We start from the raw sequence: 26,875 nt of genomic DNA, 5'->3' as shown, positions 1-26,875 counted from the left end.
TAATGGGGTGGAGCTGTCTTTAATCTGCTCCATAAATGTTTTCTGGATCCTCATTAGAAACCATAATGTCCTATTAATATGCTGATGAGATTTCATTTGGGGCTAAGGAAGGAAGAGTAGCTGGGATGATGTAGGGTGGGGGTGGGGTACCGGGCTTCACCATGGGGATCCTAGGGGAGAGGAGCAGAGCGGAACTCACAGTGTCATCCCCACAGTCCTTGGGAAACCCAGAAGACTCAGTGCCAGGCCCCATCGCTCCCTCCACACAAGCCCCAGGGGATCTGAGTCAGCTGCCACTGGGACCGGCAGATGCACACACACCCCTCCACACCCCACCCCTGAATACCACTACAGGGCCCCACCCCAGTGACCAAGGTTAGTCACCAAAGCCTACGCTCATTTTTCATATGTTCCTACCGCTGGCATTCACGCTGAACACACTGGGACCTACACCAAGTTAGGCCTCCAGGTCTACAGACTTCAGTGAGATACAGCGGGGAACTTTCCGTCCATGGACAGAAGCAAGGTATGTAAAATGGCCAGCACAGAGCCGGCCCTCCATAAATTGTGGCTGTGAAGACAGGTCCCGTCCTTGTGTTGCTCCTAGTCTGATGGGTGAGGGAGGCAGATGGGTGAGCAATAAAAATCCAGTGCTGCGATGAAGGAGGAGTTTGGGCATAACAAAGGAGGGAGGGGCAGGCTGGGTATGTGGTGTGGCTGCCACTCCATAGGTGTTCACAGATGTGGCCACCACGCCAGGCCTTCGTGCCTCCCCACATCTCAGCCTGCCAAAGTCCTGCCACCCTTCGAGACGAACTCCCCAGTTCTCCCGTCTGCCCCTGCGCTCTCCCCCAGTGAGCCTGGATTCAGAGGCATTGGCATGTGTGTGCTGTTCCCCAGAACAAGGCTGTGAGCTTCGGCTGATGGTTCAAACGACGTTCACTGACAGGCATCTGCACACACACCCGGGCCTCCTCTCCAACCTCCACGGGCCAGTGGATCCTTGACTCCCTACCCAGCAAGAGCTCTGACCCCTCACTTCTTTCAAGCCGCCTTAGCTTCTGCTGTCTGCTAGCTCACACCCCCGATTCTTGGTTTCTCAAAGTCATTCAGATGGGGACCCCGACTCAGCCAGTTTTGAGTACCTGGGTTGGCCAACTGGCCCCATTTTGCAGGGCTCCCTGTCTAACCCTCCTCTCACTGCTATCCCTGGGAGGAACCCTGGTCTGAGCCGCTCCTATTCCCCTCTGCCTTTGCCAACAAAGCTCACCTTCAGGGCTCTTTGGCCTATCACCCCAACTGGAGCACATTTGCACGACACTTCAGTTTGCAGGCTGTTCTCTCAACCTAGCCTTCTGTCAGGCGTACAGGCTCTGAACTTCCCAGGGTCAATCAGTCATCCAATCCTGTCTCCACAAATTAGAAAGAGCAAGTGTTCAGGTCCTGGGTCCTCTCCCCCACTTATTTGCTGGGTGGCCTTAGGTAAGTTGCTTCCGCTCTCTGTGCCCCAGTTTCTGTAAAATGGGAACAACAATATTATGGACGTCACAAAGTTCTTGTGTGGATTCAAGGAGACAATGCATATAGAGCACCTAGGACAATGCCTAGCATACAGTAGGTACTCGATAAATGCCCGTGCTGATTCCCCAGCCTTCTCAGAGGTTTCACACAGGCTATCTCCAAGCTCACACTGTTGCTGCCCCACCTCCAGGCTTTTCCCCAGACCCCAATTCATCTCATTCCCACTGTTCAAATTCCGTCTTTGGAATCAGACAGACCTGGTTTTACTTTTTGTGCCACTGAGTATTTCTCTGAGCGTCAGTTTCTTTATCTGTAAACTGGGACTGTGGGTCCCCACCTCAACAGGTTGATGTGAGGATCAATAAGATGGGGCCCATCGAAGTGCCTGCCATGCTTGTCACACTTAAGGATTTATCTTGCCAAATCCCTAGGGCTCAGGATGAGGCTAGTTTGGCTTGGGCCCGAGGGTGGGGTGGGTACAAAGGGAAGAGAATGGCTGGGAAAGCTAACATGAATGCCAAGGAGGCCCTGGCAAGGATAGCCAAACTCACAACAACAGTGCCTGAAGGGCACAGCAAGCTTAGGCGTGACACAGGCAGTGGGCACTGACAGGAGTGCTGATTTGATTCTGGGCCCAGCAGAAGCCACAACGTGAAGTCTTGCAGAATCTGGTCATTCTCAGGGGGACCCAGATATGTTTCCTGAAGGACTCAAGCCTACAAGGAGGAGATGAAGGGGAGAGACGGGTTGGGAAGAGATTCCTTTGGGTGCCAACGGGGAGGCAGAGGTGGAGGATACTGATAGCACTCTCAAATTACCCAGAAAGAAGCGACGTGGTGGTCTGGGGGCCAAGAGCCAAAGAGATTTCAAAAGCCAATCCCTCTCTGTGACTAAGGTCTGCCTGAAGAGTTTTCTGGTCCCTGGTCTCTCCCTGGTCTCTCCCTGGGTGGACCTGGGTGGGCCCTCCCTGGATGGTGTTGGCACATGGCAAGGTCTGAGACTGGAGGTTGGGAAATCAGGGAACCAGAGTCTGTTTGATGTGACATATGCCTGAGCTTCAGACTCCTGGATGCCACTGCAGCAGAGCGAGGGGAAACCTGGGCATTAGATAGCCTTGGGTGTGTGTGGGGTGCTCCAGGAGCATACGGGCAGCTGTAAAGCCGAGGTCCAAACCTAGAAGCCAGGGGCCAGCCCACCTCAAGCCAGTCATCAGGCTTTTCCAAAGCTCAAACTGGTCTCTAAGGAGCTGCTCCAATCAGGGAGTCATCAGTCTAGAACATTTCTTAAGCACCAGACACTGGGGCTGGGAAAACAGAAGGCGAATCCTTACTTTCTGACAGTTTGCATCTCTAAGCTGAGGTAATGGGGCACAGGCAGGGTAAGGGATGGAGAGCTTTATCTCAGCTCTGCCACTGCTTTCCCTAATACAGCCTTTCCTCTCTCTGAGTCTCAGCATCCTTGTCCGTACCCTGAGAGAAGGTGCGGAAATTGATGTTTCATAAGGGCCTATGAGTCTGAATTGGTAAAGGGGGCTCAGCGGTCATGAGAGGGGATGAATAGAGCCCGGGGCCTCAGAGCAGACAGGGCTGGGGAACTCTTTCTGAGCCTAGAAGGGGCCACCAGTCCCTCAGGCTCCCTGGCCCTCCTGCATCTCCCAGGGAGGCCCTGCAGGCTGGACTCCACAGGGCTGAAACCATATGCGAACCCCCCTTCTCGCCTTCCGTGCTGTATACTCTGGGATGCCCAGACATCTGCTTGCCCACCAGGCCTGAAGCACTTAGGTTTCAGCCCACAGAGGAGCAGCCATGGAGAACTGATGGGGCTCTTTTCCTTCTAGGCCCCAGACCCTCTCTGGTGACCATAGGAGGCCAATTAGCAGAGAACAAAATGCTTCCTGCCCTGGGCCCTCACCTTCAACTGTCTGCATCTGCTCAAAGCTTAATGGTCATTTGATCTGTCTCTGGGGGGACAGAGGATGGGGCTTCCACGGACTGCCTGGCTCCAGGCAGCAGCCTGGGTCCTGAGGGAGGCCGGGGGAGGAGGGAGCAGGGTGCCTGTGGCTGCTGGGGAAGCCCAAGATGGCAGAAATGCAGTACACTTGGAGCCAACGGCCAGCGTCTGGAGCTGCTCCTGCTGCCTGCCTGGGAACTGATGCTCCTCAAGGTCTCCTCTGAACTTTTGCAAGGCCCTATCTGGGCCCAAACTGGTGGTGGGCATAGCTGGTTGGGGAGACAATGAGCCCTTAAGGCATCTTCTTGGTTCAGGAAGCTGCTGAGGCCTGAACTTCTGAGAGACTGGCTCTGTGCTCCTGCGGGCCTCCATCCCAAGCTTTCCAAACCTTCAGTACCTTAGTAAACCAGCCCTGAGATCAACCCTACTTATTGACTCCTGAGATCACGGGTATAAACGAGGTAAGCTTTGTAAAGCACCCAGCTAGGGTGAGGGAAGGGAGGGAGGAAGCACTGTCAGGAGGAGGAAACACCTGCAGGAGTCCTTTAGCACAGCTGCCACCAGCTACCAGCCCCAGGCTCCACCCCCACCCCCACACCCCCACCATGAATAATGAACTGGTATTGATCCCCAGGTTGGGAAATTCCCTGTTATCTGTGATAAAAATACACCCAGTCTGCGAGCCTCGAGCTCAAGACAGGTTTGCACCAGCCAGAGCTGAGCTCATCTGCACACCCCCACCCAGCCTGCAGCCCCCAGAGGGAGAGCTCAGTTGGACAGGGCATCAGAGACTGAGCCCCAGCTGGTGCCCACTGTCTCCTCCACTCCATGGCCGGGGACAAAGGGATCAAAGGAGCAGGCTAATCCATGGTAGGAGCCCCTGTAGCCAGGCCCCTGGAAGAAGGGATAGAGCAGAGACCTGGGTTTCAATCCTGCCTCCATTACTTCATGCAAGTGCCTCAATTTTGCCAGCTGTAAAATGGAGATGGTAATTCCTTCCTCACAGAATTAGTAGTAGATTCAAACAAGTTGAGGTATGTAAAGTACCCAACGCAGTGCCTGCCAAGATGAGGTGCTCAAGAAATAGCAACTCAAGCCTTCCCAATTCTCCCTCCTGTTGCCTTGTCCTTGCTGTGAAACTCAGGACTGCTTCACAGAAGAATGAACCTGAGCGAGTAGTTTTTTTTTAAATAAGATCCTTATTGAGATATAATTCACAAACCATAAAATTCATCCATTTAGACTGCACAATTCAGTGGTTTTTAGGAAATTCACAGAGTTGTGCAACTATCACCATTATCTAATTTTAGAGTATTTTCATCAACCCAAAAAGAAATCTTATACCCAATCCCTACCTTCCCCACCCTATGCCTCTGACAACCACTAATTTACTCTCTGCCTCTATGGATTTGCCTTTTCTGGAAATTTCATACAAACAGAATCATAGAATACATGGCATTTGTGTCTGGTTTCTCCCACGTAGCATGTTTTCAAGCTCCATCCATGTTGTAGCATGAAACAGTACTTTGTTCCCTTTCACAGCTGAGTAATGTTCCATCACATGGATAAACCACATTTTATTTATCCATTCATCAGCTGATGGACATTTGGGTTTTTTCCACTTTTTGGCTATTATGAATAATGCCTCTATGAAGCTTCATGTACAAGTTTTTGTGTGGGCATATGTTTTCATTTTTCTTGGCTCTATATATATATATATATATATATATGAAGTTGTTGGATCATATAGTAATTCTGTGTTTATTTTTGAAAACATAGAACAATCTGCCAGATTGTTTTCTTCTTTTTTTTTTTTGCCAGATTGTTTTCTAAAGCAGTTGCACCATTTTATATTTCTACTAGCAGTGTATGATGGTTCTAATTTCTGCACGTCCTTGACAACCCTTGTTGTTAATTGTCCTTTTGATTATAGCAATCGCGATGTGTATGAACTGGTATCTCATTGTGGTTTTGATTTCTCAGATGGCTAATGATGCCAAGCATCTTTTCATGTGTTCTCGGCCAGTGGTATATCTTCCTTGAGAAATATCTATTCAGATCATTTCCCAAGTTTTTAATCGGTTGGCTTGTCTTTTTATTGTTGAGTTGTAAGAGCTCTTTATTCTGAATATGAGTCCTTTATCAGATATATGATTGGCAAATATTTTCTCCCATCTGGTGATGCGTATTTATCTTTTTTGTTCTCTTGATGGTATCCTTTGAAGCACAAAAGTTTTTAATTTTGATGAGGTCCAACTTATCTAATCTTTTGTCACTTGTGTTTTTGGAGTCATGTCTAAGAAACCATAAGGACCTAATCCAAAGTCACTGTTTTCTTCTAAGAGTTTTATACTTTTAGCTCTTACATCTAATACATTTTTTTTCAAGGTAACCCTGCCTTTTACTCTGAATCTTACAAAGAAGAAAATCACTTATCCACAGAGTAGTAACAGGTTAAGGTAATGAATCATACAAAATTAAACCATAATGGAATTTGCAGAAACCAAAAATATACAAATTCACTCGTGATTTACTGAAAGACTCTCTTTGCAAGTGGTAAATCATTAGCCGTGGTGTTGCTCTTGGTAACCACAGGTCTTAGGCTATGGTACAGAATTAGTATTGCTTCCTACTTTCTGTGTGTTATTATGGTGGGGTGAGGCTAGTGCCATCTCTGTCATGTATCTAATTTTCATATACATGGATACATTTCTGGATCTTTTTCGCATTCTTTTCATGGGTTTATGTATTCCTGCACCAATAACCGGTATTTGAATTGTTAAAGCTTTATAATAAGTCTTGATATCTGATGGGGGGGTGGGTGTTCTATTTTATTTTCTTCACATAGAGTGATTTGGGCACATTTTTAATTAATTTTTTAATATGGTATGAGGTAAGGGTCCAACTTTATTATTTTGCAAGCAGATATCCAGTTTTCCCACTATTTGTTGAAAGGACTATTCTTGTCACCACTGAATTGTCTTGGCACTCTTGTTGAAAATCAGTTGACTGTACATGCAAGAGTTTATTTCTGGACTCACAAGTCTAGTCCATTGGTCTCAATGTCTATCCTTATGTCAATATCACACTGTCTTGATTACTGTAGATTTGTAGTGAGTTTTGAAATTGAGAAGAGTGTTCCAATTTTGTTCTTCCCTTTCAAGTTTGTTTTGACTATTCTGGATTCCTTGTAATTTCACATGAATTTTAGGATCTGCTTATCCATTTCTAAAAAAATAAGCTGGATATTTTATAGGGATTGCACTAAACCTATAGATCAATTTGGAGCTTATTGCCATATTAATATTGTCTTCCAATACATGAACTTGTCATGTCTTTCCATTTATTTAGGTCTTCTTCAATTTATTTGAGCAATATTTTATAGTTTTCAATGTATAAGACTTGCACTTCACTCATTAAATATATTCCCAGGTGTTTTATTCTTTTTGATGCTAATGTAAATGGAACTATTTTCTTAATTTCTTTTTCGGATTGTGAATTGCTATATATAGCAAATCTATAATTGTATAGAAACACAATTAATTTTTATATATTGATTTTGTATTCTGCAACCTTGCTGAACTTGGTTATTAGTTCTGATAGTGGGGTGTGTGTGTGTGTGTGTGTGTGTATTCCTTGGAATTTTCTATATAAAGGTTATATCACCTGTGAATATAGTTTTACCTCTTTCATTCCAATCTGAATGCCTTTATGAATATATATTTCTTGCCTAATTGCCCTGGCTAGAACCTCCAATACAATGTTTAACAGAAGTGGTAAAAATAGACATCCTTGTCTTGTTCCTGATCTTAGGGCAAAGCATCTAATCTTTGAACAGATTGAGGAAGTTTCCTTCTATTCCTAGTTTGTTTAGTGTTTTATCATGAAAGCTTGTTGGATTTTGTCAAAAAGCTATTTCTGTGTCCAATGAGATGATTGCATTTCATTTGTCCTTTATTCTATTAACATAGTGTACATTGACTCATTTTTGGATGTTAAGGCAATCTTGAATTCCTGGGATAAATCCCACTTTTTCTTGGTATATAAATCTTTTTATAAGTTGTTGGATTTGGTTTGCTAGTATTCTGTTGAGTATTTTGGAGTCTATATGCATTGGACTGTAGTTTTCTTATGATGTTTTTGGTTTTGGTATCAAGGTAATACTGACCTCATAGAATGAGTTGGGGAGTGTTCCCTACTAATCTATTTTGGGGAAGAGATTGTGAAGAATTGATATTATATTTTCTTTATGTTTGATAGAATTCATTAGTAAAGTCACCTGAGTCTGAGCTTTTCTCTGTGGGATTTTAAAAAATTACTAGCTCAATCTCTTTACTTGTTATAGTCTGTTCAAAGAATATTGATTTCTCTCACATTGTTTCAGTGATTTCCCTCTAGAAATGTGTCCATTTCATCTTGTTTATTTAATTTTTTGGCATGCATTTTTTCATAATATTCCTTCATATAGTCCTTTTTACTTCTGTAAGGATGACAGTCATGTCCTGCTTTCATTTCTCATTTTAGTAATTTGTCATCTCTCTCTTTTTCTCGGTCAGCCTAGTTAATAGTTTGTCAATTCTGTTGATATTTTCAAAGAAACAACCTTAAATTTTGTTGATTCTCTCTATTGTTTTTTCTATTCTTTATTTGGTTAATTTCTGCTCTAATCTTTATTATTCCCCTCTTTCTCCTGCTTGAGGTATAGTTAGCTCTTCTTTGTCTAGTTTTTCAAGGTGAATGATTAGGCTATTACTGTATTTGAAATCTTTCCTCTTTTCTAATATGGGCACTTACAGCTATAAATATTCCTCCAAGTATTGCTTTAGGTGCATCCCATACATTTTGGTATGTTGTGTTTCTATTTTCATTCATCTCAAAGTATTTTCTTATTTCTCTTGCTAGTCTTTCTTTGACCCATTGATTATTTAGGACTGTGTTGTTTAATTTCCACATATTTGTGAATTTCCCAAATTTCCTCATTTTATTGATTTTTAATTTATTTTCATTTTGAGTGGAGAACATTCTTTGTATTATTTCAATTCTTTTAAACTTACTAAGACTTGTTTTATAATCTGATATATGATCTACTGTGGAGACTGTTCCATGTGCATTTGAGAAGAGTATGTATATTGCTGTTGTTGAGTGGAGTGTTCTATAAATGTCTATTAGGCTGGTTAATAGTGTTGTTCAAGTCATTTACATCTTTGTTGATCTTCAACCTAGTTGTTCTATCCATTATTGAAAGTGGGGTATTGAAGTCTTCAAAAATTATTGTTGAATTATCTATTTCTTCCCTCAATTCTGTCAGTGTTTGCTTCATGTAATTTGGAGCTCTTTTGTTAGGTGCATATATATTTATATTTTTATATCTTCCTGATGAATTGACCCTTTTATCATTATAAAACATTTTTCTTAGTAATAATTTGTCTTAAAGTCTATTTTGTTGGCATTAATATAGCTACTCCAGCTATCTTTTGGATAGTTACCATTTGCATGATATATCTTTTTCCATCCTTTTATTCTCAACCAATTTGTGACTTTAAATCTAATATATGCCTCTTTTAGACAATATATAGTTGGTCATGGATTTGCAAAATCCATTTTGCTAATCTCTATCTTTTGATTGAGGTGTTTAATTCATTTACATTTAATGCAATTACTGGTATGATTGGAATTATACCTGCCACTTGCTATTAGTTCTCTATATGCTTTGTGTCTTTTTTGTTCCTCTGTTCCTCCATCACTGCCTTCTTTTGTGTTAATTAGATATTTTTATGTACTATTTTTATTTTCTTGTCATGTATTTTACCATGCATTTTTGAGACTTGTTTTAAGTAGTTGCCCTGGAGAGTACAATTAAGATCTTAATTTAAAGCATTCAAGTCTGAATTAATGTTAACTTAATATCAATAGTATACAAACTTTGCTCCCATATATTCATCCCCTCTTCCCTCTTATGTGCTGTTATTGTAGTATAAATTTCAATTTTATACATTATAAGTCCATTAATACAATTTTATTTTTATTGCCTTATGCCATTGTCTTTTGAAAATACTTTACATAATTTATTTTTCTCTTCACACTTATAACTCCATTTCATAGCCCCATCCCCTAGGGTATAACTTAATTTAATGTATTTTTATGTTTGTATATGTGGGGTTTTTTTTGTTATACTATTGTCTTTTAAGTCAGATAGAATAAAAGTATTACAAACAAAAATACAATTGTACTGTCTTTTACATACCTATATAGTTACTTTTAATAGTACTCTTTATTTCTTTTTGTGGATTCAAGACTCCTTTTATTTCACCCTGAAGAACTCCCTTTAGTATTTCTCTTTTTTTAAGCTCTTTATTGGAATTTAATTGCTTTACACTCTTGTACCAGCTTATGAGGTACACCAAAGTGAATCAGCTGTATTTATACACACATCCCCATACTCCCTCCCTCCTGTGACTCCCCCCCCCCCACCCTCCCCGTCCCGGCCCTCTAAGGCATCACCCATCCTTGAGTTGATCTCGCTTTGTTATACAGCAACTTCCCATTAGCTATCTATTTTACAGTTGGTAGTATATATATGTCTATGCTACTCTCTCACTTCGTCCCAGCTTCCCCTTCGCCCCCTGCCCCCCCAACCCCATGTCCTCCAGTCCATTCTCTGCATCTGCATCCTTATTCTTGTCCTGTCACTGGGTTCATCAGTACCATTTTTTTTTTTTTAGATTCCGTATATATAAGTTAGCATACAATATTTGTCTTTCTCTTTCTGGCTTACTTCACTCTGTATGACAGACTCTAGGTCTATCCACCTCATTACGTATAGCTCCATTTCATTCCTTTTTATAGCTGAGTAATATTCCATTGTATATTTATGCCACATCTTCTTTATCCATTCATCTGTTGATGGGCATTTAGGTTGCTTCCATGTCCTGGCTATTGTAAATAGTGCTGCAATGACCATTGTGGTACATGTTTCTTTTTGGTTTATGGTTTTCTCTGGGTATATGCCCAGGAGTGGGATAACTGGATCATATGGTAGTTCTATTTGTAGTTTTTTAAGGAACCTCCAAACTGTTTTCCATAGTGGCTGTACCAACTTACATTCCCACCAACAGTGTTTTGTATTTTCTTGCAAGGAAAGTCTGGTGATGAAATAACACTAGGTAGGTCTAGCAACGGAATATCAGTTTGTTTATTTTTTAAATCTTGGAATGCCTTAATTGCTCCTTAATTTTCAAGGATAATTTTGCTGAACAGAGAATTCTTGGTTGGCAATCTTTTTCTTTCAGCATTTTGATGTCATTCCACTGTCTTTCAGCCTCTGTGGTTTCTGATGAGAAATTAGCTTCTCATAATCTCATCAGTCTTATTACTAATCACTTGTATGTGATTTTTCTCTTAATGCTTTCAAGTTTCTCTCTTTGTCTTTGACTTTTATCAATTGACTATGCCATGCCTATGTGTGGATCTCATTGCATTTATCCTATCTGAAGTTCACACTGAGCGTCTGGAATATGTAAATTGGTGTTGTATTTTTCTAACCAAATTTAGCACTTTGGGTTATTATTTTTCTGCTGCTTTCTTTCTCTCTTCTCCTTTGGGGACTACCATTATGCATGTGTTGTAATACTTAATGATATCACATGTGTCTCTGAGGCTCTGTTCATTTTGCTTCATAGTTTATTTTTTTTCTTTTTAGTCTTCAGACTGGAAAATCTCAGTTCAAGTTCAGATCTGCTGTTCACCCCCTCTAGAGAATTTTTCATTTCAGTTACTGTACTTTTCAACTCTAGAATTTCTATTTGGTTCTTGGGTGTGTGTGTGTGTGTGTGTGTGTGTGTGTGTTAAAACATACATAACGTAAATACTTTCTGTCTCTATGAATTTGATTACTCTAGGTATCTCACATAAGTGGAATCATACAATATTTATCTTTTTCTGTCTGGCTTATTTCATTTAGCATAATGTCTTCAAGGTTTATCCATGCTACAGCATTTTTCAGAATTTCCTTCCTTTTTAAGGCTGAATAATATTCCATTGTACATACATTTTGTTCATCCCTTCATCCATCAATGGACATTTGAGTTGTTTCCATCATTTGACTGATGTGGCTAATGCTGCTATAAACATAGGTGTATGAATATCTGTTCAAGTCACAGCTTTCAATTATTTTGGGTATATATGCATAAGTGGAATTGCTGGATCATATAGTAATTCTATTTTTATTTTTCTGTCTTACTGTTTTCCACAGCAGCTGCACCATTTTAGATTCCCACCAGCAGTGCACAACAGTTCCAATTTCTCCTCATCTTGGCCAGTACTTATTGCTTTCTGTTTTGTGATTTTGGGGCTTTGGGTTTAAAAAATAGACATCCTAATGTTTGTGAAGTGGTGTTTCATAGTGGTTTTGATTTGCATTTCCCTGATGATTAGTGATATTGAGAATCTTTTCATGTACTTACTGACCATTTGTATATCTTCTTTGCAGAAATGTCAATTCAAGTCCTCTGTCCATTTTTGAATTGGGTTGTTTGGTTTTTTGTTGTTGTTGTTGGGTTTTAGAAGTTCTTTATATACTCTGGCTATTAATCCCTTATCAGCTATATGATTTGCAAATATTTTTTCCCATTCTATAGGTTGTGTTTTCATTCTGTTGATAGTATCCTTTGATGCATAAAAGTTTTTAATATTGAAATCCAATTTGTCTATGTTTCTTCGTTGCCTGTGCTTTTGGTGTCAATCCAATGCCATTAAGATTTCCTCCCATGTTGTCTTCTAAGAGTCTTAGAGTTTTAGCTCTTATGTTTAGGTTTTTGATCAATTTTGAGTTAATTTTTTGTATATGCTATTAGGTAAGGGTCCAACTTCATTCTTTCGCATGTGAATATCCAGTTTTCCTGGCACCATTTTTGAAAAGACTGTATTTTCCCCACTGAATGGTTTTGGCATCTTTGTTCAAAATCATCTGGCCATATACACAAGTTTATTTCTGGGCTTTTTATTCTATTCCATTACACTATATGTCTGTCCTTAGCCAATATTCCACTGTTTTGCTTACTGTAGTTTTGTAGTAAGGTATGAAATCAGGAAATGTAAGTACTCTGACATTTTTCTTCTTTTTCAAGAGCATTTTGGCTATTGAGCTCCTTGAACTTGCATATGAACTTTAAGATACTTTTCCCATTTCTGAAAACAACAACAACGACAACCACAAAAAGAACAAAACACTGTTGGGATTTTGACAGAGATTGCATTGAATCTGTAGATCTCTTAGGATAAATATTGTCATCTTAACAATATTAAGTCCTTCAATCCATGAACATGGGATATATTTCACTTTACATGTCTTCTTTCATTTATTTCAGCAACATTTTGTTTTTTTCAGTGTACAAGATTTTGCCTCCTTGCTTTAGTTTATTCCTAAGTATTTTATCCTTTTTGATACTATTGTTAACTGAATTGTTCTCTTAATTTCCTTTTTGGAACACACCCAGGATTAAAAAGGAGACAGAATATTACATAAGAACAAAATAATTTTGGCTATTTTGTTAGACCACTACAAGAAAACAATGTTATGGAAAACAACCCCCCGGGGAGAAGAGCTCAAGATGGTGGAGTGGAAGGACATGTGCTCACTCCCTCTTGCAAGAGTACCAGAATCACAACTAATTACTGAACAGTCACTGACAGGAAGACACTGGAACTCACCAAAAAGGACACCCCACTCCAAGAGACAAAGGAGAAGCTGCAGTGAGACAGTAGGAAGGATGCAATCACGATAAAATCAAATCCCATAACCACTGGGTGGGAGACTTACAAACTGGAGAACAGTTATACCACAGATGTCCACCCACTGGAGTGAAGGTTCTGAGCCCCATGTCAGGCTTCCCAACCTGGGGACCTGGCAATGGGAGAAGGAATCCCCAGAGAATAAGACTTTGAAGGTCAGTGGGATTTGATTGCAGGACTTCCAAAGGATTGAGGGAAACAGAGACTCCACTCTTGGAGGGCACACAAAAAGTAGTGTGTGCACCAGGACCTGGGGGAAGGAGCAGTGACACCATAGGTGACTGAAGCAGACCTACTTGCTGGTGTTAGAGGGTCACCTACAGAGGTGGGGGGCAACTGTGGCTCACTGTGGAGATGGGTATGCTGGCAGTGGGGGTTCTTGGAAGTGCTCAATAGCATGAGCACTCCCAGAGTCCACCATTAGCCCTGTCACAGAGCTTGTAGTCTCCAGTGCTGGGTCACCTCAGGCCAAACAACCAACAGGGTGAGAACTCAGCCCCACCCATCAGCAGATAAGTTGATTAAAGTTTTACTGAGCTCTGTGCACCACAGAAACCCCCAGCCCTAACCACCACAAGTGCTCCCATCAGGAAGTGTACACAAGCCTCTTAGATAGCCTCATCCACCACAGGGCAGACAGCAGTATCAAAAAGATCCATAATCCTGCAGCCTGCAGAATGAAAACCACAGCCACAGAAAGATAGAGAAAATGAAAAGACAGAGGACTTTGTACCTGATGAAGGGACAAGATAAAACTCCAGAAAAACAACTAAACGAAGTGGGTATAGGCAACCTTCCAGAAAAAGAATTCATAATAATGATAGTGAAGATGATCCAGGACTTTGAAAAAAGACTGGATGCAAACATTGAAAAGATGCAAGAAAAGTTTAACAAAGACCTAGAATTAAAGAACAAACAAACAGATAAGCAATACAATAATTGAAATGAAAATACACTAGAGGGAACCAATAGCAGAATAACTGAGGCAGAAGAACTGATACGTCACTGGAAGACAGAATGGTGGAAATCACTGATGTGGAAAAGAATAAAGAAAAGAAATGAAAAGAAAAGAAATGAAGACAGCCTGAGAGACCTCTGGGACAACATTAAATGCACCAACATTCACATTATAAGGGTCCCAGAAGGAGAAGAGAGAAAAGACCCGAGAAAACATTTGAAGAGATTATAGTCGAAAACTCCCCTAACATAGGAAAGGAAATAGCCACCCAAGTCCAGGAAGTGCAGAGAGTCCCAGGCAGGATAAACCCACGGAGAATCATGCCAAGACACATAGTAATCAAATTGACAAAAATTAAAGACAAAGAAAAATTATTAAAAGCAACAAGAGAAAGATGACAAACAACATACAAGGGAACTCCCATAAGGTTAACAGCTGATTTCTCAGCAGAAACTCTGCAAGCCAGAAGGGAGTGGCATGATATATTTCAAGTGATGAAAGGGAAGAACCTACAACCAAGAATACTCTACCCAGCAAGGATCTCATTCAGATTCGATGGAGAAATCAAAAGCTTTACAGTCAAGAAACAGCTAAGAGAATTCAGCACCACCAAACCAGCCCTACAACAAATGCTAAAGGAACTTCTCTAAGTGGGAAACACAAGAGAAGAAAAGGACCTTCAAAAACAAACCCAAAACAATTAAGAAAATGGTAATAGGAACATACATATTGATAATTACCTTGAATGTACATGGAATAAATGTTCCAACCAAAAGACACAAATTGGCTGAATGGATACAAAAACAAGACCCTTACATATGCTGTCTACAAGAGACCCACTTCAGACCTAGGGACACATACAGACTGAAAGTGAGGGGATGGAAAAAGATATTCCATGCAAATGGAAATCAAAAGAAAGCTGGAGTAGTGATACTCATCAGATAAAATAGACTTTAAAATAAAAAATGTTACAAGAGACAAGAAAGGACACTACATAATGATCAAGGGATCAATCCAAGAAGAAGAGATAACAATTATAAATATATATGCACCCAATATAGGAGCATCTCCATACATAAGGCAAATGCTAACAATTATGAAAGAGGAAATGCAAGGCAGAAATAGAGACACAGATGTAGAGAACAAACATATGGACACCAAGTGGGGAAAGCGTGGAGGGTTGGAGGGGAATGAATTGGGAGATTGGGATACCAAATTGTACACTCCAAATACATGCTGTTTATTGTCTGTACTCAGAAAACTATAAGACACTAATGAAAGAAATCAAAGACAATACAAAGAGTTGGAGAGATACACCATATTCTTGGTTTGGAAGAATCAACATTGTGAAAATGATTATACTACCCAAAGCAATCTACAGATTCAATGCAATCCCTATCAAATTAACAATGGCATTTTTTACAGAACTAGAACAAAAAATCCTAAAATTTGTATGGCAACACGAAAGACCCCGATAGCCAAAGCAATGTTGAGGGAAAAAAATGGAGCTGGAGGTACCAGACTCCTTGACTTCAGACTATACTACAAAGCTACAGTAATCAAGACAATATGGCACAAAAACAAAAATATAGATCAATGGAAAAGGATAGAAAGCCCAGAGATAAACTATGGTCAACTAATATATGACAAAGGAGGCAAGGATATACAATGGAGAAAAGACAGCCTCTTCAATAAGTGGTGCTGGGAAAACTGCACAGCTACATGTAAAAGGATGAAATTAGAACACTGCCTAATACCATACACAAAAATAAACTCAAAATGGATTAAAGACCTAAATGTAAGGCCAGACACTATAAAACTCATAGAGGAAAACATAAAGAACACTCTTTGACATAAATCACCTTTTGACCCACCTCCTAGAATAATGGAAATATAAAGAAGAATAAAAGTAAGGAAACTTAAAAGCTTCTGCACAGCAAAGTATAAACAAGACAAAAAGAGAACCTTTAGAATGGGAGAAAATATTTGCAAATGAGTCAAGAGACAAAGGATTAATTTCTAAAATATATGAAAGAGTTCATGAAGCTCAATATCAAAAAAACAAACAACCCAACCAAAAAATGGGCAGAAGAACTAAATAGACATTTCTCCAAAGAAGACATACAAATGGCCAAGAGGCACATGAAAAGTTGCTCAACATCACTAATTATTAGAGAAATGCAAATCAAAACTACAAAGAGGTATCACCTCCCACTGGTTAGAATGGGCATCATCAGAAAATCTACAAACAATAAATGTTGGAGAAGGTGTGGAGAAAAGGGAACTTTCTTGGACTATTGGTGGGAATATAAATTGATACAGCCACTATGGAGAACAGTATGGAGGTTCCTTGAAAAACTAAAAGTAGAACTACCATATGACCCAGCAATCGCACTACTGGGCATATACCCAGGGAAAACCATAATTCAAAAAGACACATGCACCCCAATGTTCATTGAAGTACTATTTACAATAGCCAGGTCATGGAAGCAATCTAAATGTCCATCAACAGATGAATGGATAATGAGGATGCGGTACATATATACAATGGAATATTTCTTATCCTTAAAAGGAATCAAAATTGGGACATTTGTAGAGACATGGATGAACCTAGAGACCGTCATATAGAATGAAGTCAGAAAGAGAAAAACAAATATGGTATAGTAATGCATATATGTGGAATCTAGAAAAATGGTACAGATCAACTGGTTTGCAAGGCAGAAATAGAGACACAGATGTAGAGAACAATCATGGACACCAAGTGGGGAAAGTGGGGCGGGGTGGGGTGGGGTGGGATGAATTGGGAGATTGGGATTGCCATATATACATTACTAATAAGAAAAAAAATCAAATTGTACACTTTAAATATATGCAGTTTATTGTATGTCAATTGTATCTCAATGAAAGTTCTTTAAAATTTTTCCTTTCTGGATTATTTGCTGTTAATGTGTAGACACATAATTGATTTTTTGTTGTTGCTGATTTTGTATCCTGCAACTTTGCTGAATTTGTTTATTAGTTCTAACAACTTTTTGTGGAATCTTTAGGGTTTTCTTTGTATAAGGTCATGTCATCTGCAAACAGAAATAATTTGACTTCTTCCTTTCCAATTGGGATGCCCTTTAATTCTCTTTTTAAAATATTTATTTATTTTATTTATTTTTGGCTGTGTCAGGTCTTAGCTGCAGCGTGCTGGATATTCGTTGCAGCATGTGGGATCTTTAGTTGCAGCATGCAGGCTCTTCAGTGCAGTGCATGGGCTTGTCCTTAGTTGTGGCACATGGGCTCCAGAGCATGTGGGTTCTGTAGTTTGTAGCACGTGGGCTCTCTAGTTGAGGTGCACAGGCTCAATAGTTGTGGTGTGTGGATTTAGTTGCCCCACAGAATGTGGGATCTTAGTTCCCTGACCAGAGATCAAACCCACTTCCCCTGCATTGGAAGGCAGATTCTTTACCACTGGACCACCAGGGAAGTCCCCTTGGATGCCCTTTAATTCTTCAGGCATGATTTCCTCCAGTTAAAAAAGATACTCTATATTAACCTTATATTCTGCAACCTTGTTATAATTGCTTATTAGTCCCAGAAGTTTTTGTTGATTCTTTAGGATTTTCTATGTGGACAATTATGTCACCTGTGAACAAAGACATTTTTATTTTCTCCTTCCCAATATGTATACTTTTTTTTGTCTTATTGTATTAGCTAAGTCTTCCAGTACAATGTTGAATATGAGCAGTGAGAGCAGGCATCCTTTCCTTGTTCCTAATGTTAGGGGAAAAGCATCTAGTTTCTCATCATTAATTATGATGTTAGCTGTAAGTTATTTTGTAGATGTTCTTTATCAAGAGAGTTTTTATCATGAGTTGATCAAGTGCTTTTTCTGCATTTGTTGATATGATCATATAATTTTTCTTCTTTAGCCTGTTGCTGTGATAAATTAACTGAATTTTGATGAACATATATTGTAATAGCTGATTTAAAGTCTTTGCCTAGTAAGTCCAGCCTCTATTCTTCTTCAGGGACAGTTTCTATTCGTTACTTTTCCTGTGTATGGGCAATACTTTTTTCTTTGCATGTCTCATAGTTTTTTGTTGAAAACTTGACATTTCAATACTGTAATGTGGCAACTGGAAATCAGTTTCTCCCCAATCCTCAGGGTTTGGTTTTGTTACTGCTTGTTTTAGTTGTTGTTGTTTGTCTGTTTTGTGACTTTTCCTAACTAATTCTGTAAAGTACATTTTCTGTCATATGTGGCTACTGAAGTTAATGCTTGGTTAGCTTGGTGATCACTAATGATTGAACAGAGATTTCCTTAAATAACTTGAATGAATAATCATCAACCCTTTGATGAGGGGCTGTGTGTGTATGTGTGCGTGTGTGTGTGCATGTGCGTGTGTTGGGACACTGCTTCAATGCTTCAACAGTTTGCAACTCTGCCTTAGCCATCACTTTGTACATCCAGTAAGCCCCAATGTCAGTCAGAGGTGAAACTGTAGGGCCTTTCCAGGTGTATTTGGTGCATGCACACAGCCCTGCAAATGCAAGTGGCCTCCTAGATCCCCAGGAATATGAAATATCAGAGCATTTCAAAGTCCCCTATGAACTTCTCATTCCCCAGATCTTCCTTTTAAGTTTTTTGACCAGATAGTCTCTTATTTGCCCCAACTGGTACTGCTGTTGTGGTGTTAAACAATTGTTACTAGTTGTTTTCAGCAAATGCTCTAGGGGTGGGATCTTTTTCCCACTGAGTGAACTCTGAGCCAGGTCAAATATAAGCTTTGTGAATGATACTTTTCCAAGGAGCTGCTAGACAGGTCAAGTAGTGACAATTCTCGAGAAACTGGGCCTTTTGAGGATCCTCAAACCTGATATGCTCCCTCTGGGTGCTGCTAGGCTGCTGGTTTTCCAGGCTACTATGGAGTTTGGGAGAAAGAGATGGGAATAGGACAGGGCCAAATCTCACAAATCTCGCTGTTTTTTTACCAAGAATCAGCAGGCTTTTTTTTCCCCCCCAAAATATGCCCCTCATATTGTTGTAAACTTTTGGTTACTTTCCAGGGTTCTGGAAAAGTTGATTTTAACCATTTGTTCTGGAGTTTTCACTGCTTTTAAGGAGTAGTAGATTTTTGAAAGCCCTTACCCTACTATTCCTGTTGTCCTCATCTGAGTGACTGACTCTGGAGAGACATCTGTGAACAAAGCAGTAGCCTGTGCAAAAGATGAAGATATGAAAGTTCATGACTTATTTAAGACTGGCAAGTGACCCTGAGTGACTGGACCATAGGGAAGGTGAGGAGGATGTATATTATTCACAGCACTCTTCATGTTGCATGTAACTCAAATCCAACTGACATAGGCATAAGGTTTTTTAAAGAAAGATATTAATCATGTTACAAAGTTGCTAAGTCATGGGTAGGTCTAGCTTCAGGCATAGCTAGATCTGGAGCCTCATGCAATCATTAAGACTCAGTCTTGTGCTCTTGTTCCCTCAGTTCTGCTCTCTTGTGGTTACAAGATGGTGGCCAACAGGTCCAAGTTAACATCCTCAAACTCCAAATTCAATGTAAAGAGAAATTGTCTTTTCCCAACAATTCTGTCAAAAGTTCCAGAACTAAGTTTCTAAATTAATTGTGCCTATCTCTAAACTAATTGCTGTGGCCAAGGGAAATGGAGGCAGGCCTGAGTCACGTGTTCTTCCCTTGGGCCAAGAGTGGAGTCAGCCCCTAACTGAACCACAGAGACTGAGTATAGGAGTGGGGTAGTTCCTTAAGGAATATATAGATTATCTTAGCAGAAGCTGGATAATTTACTGTGTAGCACAAGGAACAGGGAACTATACTCAATATCTTATAATAAATATATTGGAAAAGAATCTGAAAAAGAATATATATATATATATATATATATATATATATATATAAAACTGAATCACTTTCCTGTATAGCTGAAACATTGTAAATCAACTTTACTTCAATAAAAAATAATAAAAAATTTTAAAAAAGAAGTTGGATAATAAGGGCTAATCAAGCAAAAACAATAAACATACTCCCTAGGAGGACTGATAGAAGCTGAAACTAGGAAGCTCTAGAGAGAGCTTGCCATCTCAGGCATCACTCCACCGCCCTGACTCGACAGACATTAGTTGAGGACCTGATTTGTGCCAGGGTCTGTGCTAAGTACTAGGATACCAACCCTCAAGGAGGCTCCAGTCTAGTTTTAAACACTCTCAATCTACAAGTTCCCTGCTGAGACTTTCCTAAGACATCATTTTGTCCAAATCTTTAATTGCCTAAACTAGAAAACTGGTGCTCAGCAAATCATTGACAGAGCTGGACCAAAGAGCAGGTTGGCCTCTTTGTACTACAGACATGGACCACATTCATTCTTCCCTAACTGCCCCTGGATTGACTCTAATTAACCCTTTCTTTGGGCTTAATGTTGAATTCTTTCCCTTGCTTTCTTGCCTTCTGTCCACCCCCAATATGCCTGCCTCCTATCTCTACACTATTGAGTATTGCCTTCTACCTTCTCTTGCTAACTATTAAGACACATTTGCAGGTAGCCACTTTTATATGGGACTCTCTGTGGGCAGCCCACAGAGGCAGCTCTCAGATATAGCATGAAATCAAGGGGTGTTGTTCATACCCCACCCTGGGAAGCATGGAAATCCTGCTGATCCCCACTCTCAGGGGGGCTCCCTGATGGGCAGAGCTGTCACACTTCCCACTCCTGCCCTAACCAAGGAGAAGAGATGTAAAGAAGAGGTCACAGAATCACCCTGGGTGTTACCCGAGTAAATTGACTCTGTCCTCCTCAGGACCTGGATCTCTCCAGGCCCATCAATCAATGAGGTCATCTGTGCATGCTCTACAGCAGGGCAGGGCAGCTCTGGCCCTTTCTTGGCCCTGTTCCCTGACCCACAGTTCCATGACAACTTTCCCCTTCATGGAAGCTACTCCATTGGCTTCCTCCATTGCTGATTCCTCTCTCTGCAGCTCACTGTAGTCTCACTGCTCCACTATCACCTCTTGCCTGGATCACTGTAGTTGCCTCTTGACTTAGCCTCACTTCTTCTACTCAGGCTCTCCTCCTACCATCAGTTTATTCTCTAAACTGAGGCCACGGGGATCCTATTAAGACAGAAGTAGGGCCATGTCCCTCCTCTGCTAAAAGCCCTCCCACAAGCTCCCCATTTCACTCAGAATAAAATCTGAAGTCCTTATACTTGCCTACAAGACCCTTTGCAAACTGCCCCATGTTAAATACCCAGGCTCATCTCCTACTACTAGCTCCCTCCCTCACTCTTCTCCAGCACGCTGATTTCCTGGATGTTCCTCAAAGAGCCAGTCGTGCTCTTGCCTCAGAACCTTTGCACAGGCTGTTCACTCTGCCTGGAATAGTTGTCTCCGAGATATATGCATGGTGTGCTCCCATATCCACTTCAGATTGTCAATCAAACGTTGTTTTCTTGGTGAAGTCTGCCCTATGTTTTTAAATAGTTTTTAACCCCTGCCCTTCCCCAACCTTCCCCATACATCTTCCTTACTTTTAATTTTTATCCTTGGACCTTTTGGCATACAATGTGTTTTATTGATTGATTTCATTGAGCTCTATGAAGCAGCAGCTTTTTTCTGTTTTTTCAAATGCTTTATTCCCAGGATTTAGAACAATGCCTGGTACATATAAGGTGCTTATTAAATATTTGTTGAATAAATAAACAGATGGATAGTCCTGACTAACCAGAATTTTAGGCAGTGTTTTAGTCATACAAAATCAGAACAAGGAAGTTACTTAGGCCACTTCATCTAACTGCCCACTCTCATTTGACAGGTGGGAGACAAGCTCAGAGAAGGAAAAGGACTTACCTAAACTTACAGAGGGAGTTAGTTTAGTCAGAAATCAGCACTTTAACCCATAGAATCAGGGAGTATTCTGTGGGCTGTTTTCTTGACACCAATTGTCTCCTACAAGGAAGCCCTTTCCTTCCTAGAGGGAAGCACACAGCTGAGCCATTCCCCTACCTCCATCAACCCCTGCCCTGCACATCTATCTCACCTTCCAGCCCTGCTTCTCATGGGGTTGGGGTTGGGGTCTGACCCTGAGGCAGAGTTGCTCCAGCTCCATGGAAGCTCCCTTGGCAGTACTCTGCCCTGTGGCTCTTTCTTGGAGGTGGAGGACCAATTATGATTGAGGGGAACTATGACCAACTGCAGAGATGAGGAGATAGGAGGGGTCGTGTGGGGTGGGGAGAATAAGGTTGTGATGAGTAGCGGGTATTGACAGCCTACTTCATGCCAGGCATCACACCAGGCAGCTCATATTCTCTCACTTATCCTTAACACTTTGAATAAGTAAGCATTCTTTTCCTTGTTTTGCAGATAAGGAAGCTGAAGCTCAGAGAAGACAAATGACTTGCCTAAGGTCACATAGCCAGTAAGCAACAGAGCAAGGATTCAGATTCAGGACTTTAGGCCACTAGAGTCTAGAGTCTTTCTTTTATGTTGTTTCCAACCATCTCTCTGGAGACTCTAATTCTAGCCTGGGTCCCAGTCAGGGGCTCAGAGCTGAAAGCCCCTCTTTCAGAGCCTTATGTATGTACCATGCGGGAACAGCAAATCTGGACCACGCCATGGCAGGCGTGGAGCTCCAGGAGGAATGTCAGCGGACTCCTGTACTGCCTGGGCCAGGGCCTCCTTTTTCTCTGTCCCAACCCTGTAGAGCTGGGCTTATTTTCAGGGCTGGATGAACATTTTCCCCATGGAGTGTGGATAGTCCACAGTTGAGCCAAATGGAGGCCCCTCCTGCCCGTAGGAGAAAAGGGGGAAGGGGGAAGGGGAGCAGAGCAGCCTTCCAGAAGGGATAGCTTTGCTTAGTTTCAGCCTAATATCCTGGAGCTATTCCTAGGTAGATTGTGGTCAGTGGAATTATGCTTTTATCAGGCTGCTGGGAGTTTCAATAAAATCTTTATGGCCAGGAAAGTTCTCTTTATGGAAATCAGATTATTGAAGTGCCTGCTGGGGGGAGGGCTTCACCAGCCTGCCTTGCTCCCCATTGCCTCCCTCCTCCCCTTCAGAACAGCTCCCCCATTCAGCTTCTCTCCACTCCCCGCAGGTCCCCAGCTCCCCAAGATATTTGAGCTCCTCACGCCGCCGCTGCTGAGACATGAAGGGGGCTTTGGCAGGTAGAGGGGCACTGAGAGCGCACATCAAAGGTGCCTGTGGGACTACAAAATTAATGTTGCAAAATAGCCCACTCCCATTCTCCCACCATCACCCCCGCTGAAGAGCCCTGGTTTTGCCATTTCTGGGTCAATCTTCCTCTGCTCCTGACTCACTCTGTTGGCAGGTCCCAGATTCCGGGCCTTAGCACACAGCTGAGCTCCTCCCCCCATCCTCCTCCATCGCCAGCACTGCCCATCTGTCTAGAGAGCCTTCCTGCCTGGCATCTTGTGGGGCTGGAGTTTCGGTCGAACCCCAGGGCAGTGTTGCTCCAGCTCTAGGGGAGCTTTCTTGAGAGTGCCCTGCCCTGTGGCTCTTTCTTGGGGGTGGAGGAGCAACTGTAGTCGAGGCCCCCCACACTCTACCCCATAAACCGACTGTTTGGGGAGGGCCTGCCCTAGCAGGTTTTCCTTGTGGCTTTCTGGGAGGTTTTAATTTAGCAAAAGGAAAGTGGTTTGGGCCAAATGATCTCTTTCAGGGCTAGACGTCTTTAAAGAGCCCCCTGAAATGTGGTGCTTTTGTTTTCCCAGGCTCTCTCACTGCCTGCCTCCCGGCATCCTCCCTGGGAGATCTTCCATTAAGTGTCTAATCCAAGAGGCATCCTGTCCTCTGAGGAATGGTTGAAGGAGCTGGAAAAGAGAAGACTTAAGGGGCCCGAGGCTTTGTCAGCCCTTTGAAGGGCTGTCATGGGCAGAGGAAGCCAATGTGTTCTGCGTGGTTCCAGCAGTAGAGTTAAACCAGACTTCTGTTGGTATTTTCACTCTATTATCACCTGGAATCATCCAAACAACAATATGAGATGAGGAGTATTGTCCCCAGTTTACAGATGAGTAAACTAATACCCAGGCCCACACAGCTAGGAAGGCATGGAGCTGCCTTTCAAAACATCAAATCCAGCATTTTCCACATCCTGACCAATGGACAAAGGCAACAAGTAGGCAGCATTGAGTTCTGCGTAGGCGGCCCTTTGGAACGACCCCAACCAGCAGCCCCAACCCCACCTATCCACCAATTTCAGCAACTGCCTGGAACCCACTTCCTGTTGGATCCCGTCTCTCCTCCACCCCGACCCTGCTCTACACCTCTGGCCTATACCCCAGCTTCGCATCTGCCCCTGGCATTCCTCTTTGCCTGGGGGCAACACTCATTCTCCCCAAAGGACTTGCCCTCAGACTTTCTTCACTTTAGACCTCTCAGAACTGAGTCCAGCCCAGGTAGTTTGCTCTGTGCTCCCATCCTGTTCACTCTCGCCCTCTTGATTTGACAATAAGGAAGAACTTTCTAACAGAGCTGTCCAAGGATGGACAGGTGGGGCCGGCTTCTCAGGGTCCAGGGATTGGGTTGGGGGCTGTCTGAGCTGGGAATCCTTCAAGTGATTTCTTGTTACTTAGGTATTAATTTTCCTATGTGAGCCCTTCTATGATTGTGCCCAGGTTTTGCACTTAGCCTCTTGTTTCCCATTCTTTCTCTCTCTCCCAGCCTCAGACTGTCTTTTTGGCCCTTTTCTGTTTATTATTCTCTCTCATTCTCTCTTTATCTTTCTCTGTTCATTTTTACCTTTCCCTCCTTCAATCCATCTCTCTGATTCTGCTTCTGCTTTTCTGTTTCTGTCTTCCTTCCCTCAATCCCAGTCTCTCTGTCTCTCCTCTCCCTTTCCTGCTCTCCCTCTCTCATATGTATCTCTCTCTCTCTCTTTGTCTCTCTAGCTCAGTCTTCCATCTCTTTCACTTTTACTCTACATCGCACTGTATTTCCATCTCTCTGTCTCTGTCTCTCTCTCTCTTTCTCATATTTTTCCATTTCTCTGTCTTTGCCTCCCCTGCCCCAGCCCTTCCCTTCAGAGCCTCCCCTGACTGAGGGCCTGCTCTATTTGCCACAGCCTGCCTTCCGCAGCTCTCTTTAAAGGGACCAGCTATATCTTCTGTCTTCCTCCAGTCTCAAGTTGTGACATCTGTGGCAGCTGATACTGGGGAGCTGAACTTGAGCAAGATCATCTTGGCTCCTGGGAAGCTAGAGAAAATCTTGAGCCCTGCAACGTCTCTCCAAAAAGGAGGAAGTGCTATCTTAGCTTCCTTCAGGCCCCAGCTGGAGCTTCTGGTTTTCTCAGAACCTGAAGGATTCAGGAATGAGTCATTGACACTTAAGAAGCCCTGTCTTTGTGTCCAGCTCCACCGCGGCCACTCTTTGTACATGTCTGGAAGCCACTCCTCCATTTTGAAACACTTCAGTTCTGGCCTCACCCTTTTTCCAGAAGAGTTTGATGCCTGTTTCTGAAGGAGCAGACAGAAACTCAGTAGTGCTGGAATCTGCAGTCAGGGATGGCTACTTGGGTGGGGGATGGGAGAAGATGTCAACGGATGAGACTGGAGAGGTAGACAGAGGCCGGGCCAGATAATGAGTTTGGACTGTATCTTGAGGCTGCCAGGAGATATTGAACTTTGTTAAGCAGGAGAAGGGAGACGATCTATCTGTAATTTGTAAGATCACTCTGGCCACTGGGTGGATTCTTGATTATAGAGGAGAAAGAGTAGAAGCAGGGAGGTCGTTGAAAAGGCTGTTGTAGAGTCCAAGTAAGAGGCAGTGGAGGCTTGGACCAGGGTGAAGGCGGTGGATATGGAGTGAAGTGAAACTTTTTCTGGTATATCTAGAACGTAGCAGCAATGAGGCTTGGTGGTTGATTAGTTGGAGGCACGGTAGAGAGGGAGGTGTGAAAGTATATTCTGGGTTGCACAATTGGGTGGCTGGTGACGCCTATCATTGGCACAGAAATCACAAGAGAAAGAACAGTCTGCAGACTAATTGCGTTCTGGATTGGCCATGTGGAATTCGAAGTGCTCATGGACCATCCAAACTGAGAGAGCAGTCAGGCAGTGCCAGATCCTGGAGCTCAGAAGGTAAGTCTGCAGGGGGCTAGAGATGTTGGGGACACAAGCAAAAAGACAAGAAGTAAAGCTATGGGAGTGGGTGAGCTGGCCCCAAGCAAGGACAGAGCGTGAGAAGAGGAGAGAGCTAAGGTTAGGGTCTGGGGAGACTTCCGGAATGAGTAGCGCAAGAGAAAATCTGTCAAGGAGACTGAGCAGGTTTGGATCACATAGGCAAGAGGACATTTAGAGAATACAGGGGCAGAGAAGCCAAGTGAAGAGAGTATTGCCAAAAGGAGTGGGTGACCAAGTGTGTCAAATGTTGTGAAGTCAAATATGAGGAAAAGAAAGTGTCCAGCAGATTTGTGATTAGAAGGTCCTTGGTGATTTTCATAAGAGCATTTTTCAGCAGCGATGGACATGGTGATTGGACTGAAGTAGTTGAAAAGGTGGGGACAGCTGAATGTGTCTGTCCTAAATTCTGCCACATTCCACTTCTCTGTTTAGGAGTGAAGAGGACCTAGCAAGCTTCCATTGTTTTCCACGATACCCATGTCTCCTGCTCCCTCCCCCACTCCTCT

General features: G+C 42.2%; 1 long non-coding RNA gene across 1 annotated transcript; it reads left to right on the top strand.

Moving 5' to 3' along the window:
- Positions 1–448: 448 nt before the first annotated feature.
- On the top strand, positions 449–25,320 carry LOC130842537 (uncharacterized). The gene is made up of 3 exons (XR_009050464.1): positions 449–526; positions 22,594–22,648; positions 23,964–25,320. It is a non-coding gene; the product is annotated as an uncharacterized LOC130842537 (long non-coding RNA).
- Positions 25,321–26,875: the final 1,555 nt, after the last annotated feature.

Source organism: Hippopotamus amphibius, chromosome X, assembly GCF_030028045.1.
Source record: "Hippopotamus amphibius kiboko isolate mHipAmp2 chromosome X, mHipAmp2.hap2, whole genome shotgun sequence".
NCBI classification, from domain to species: domain Eukaryota; kingdom Metazoa; phylum Chordata; class Mammalia; order Artiodactyla; family Hippopotamidae; genus Hippopotamus; species Hippopotamus amphibius.
This window is presented reverse-complemented; position numbering and strand designations above follow the sequence as displayed.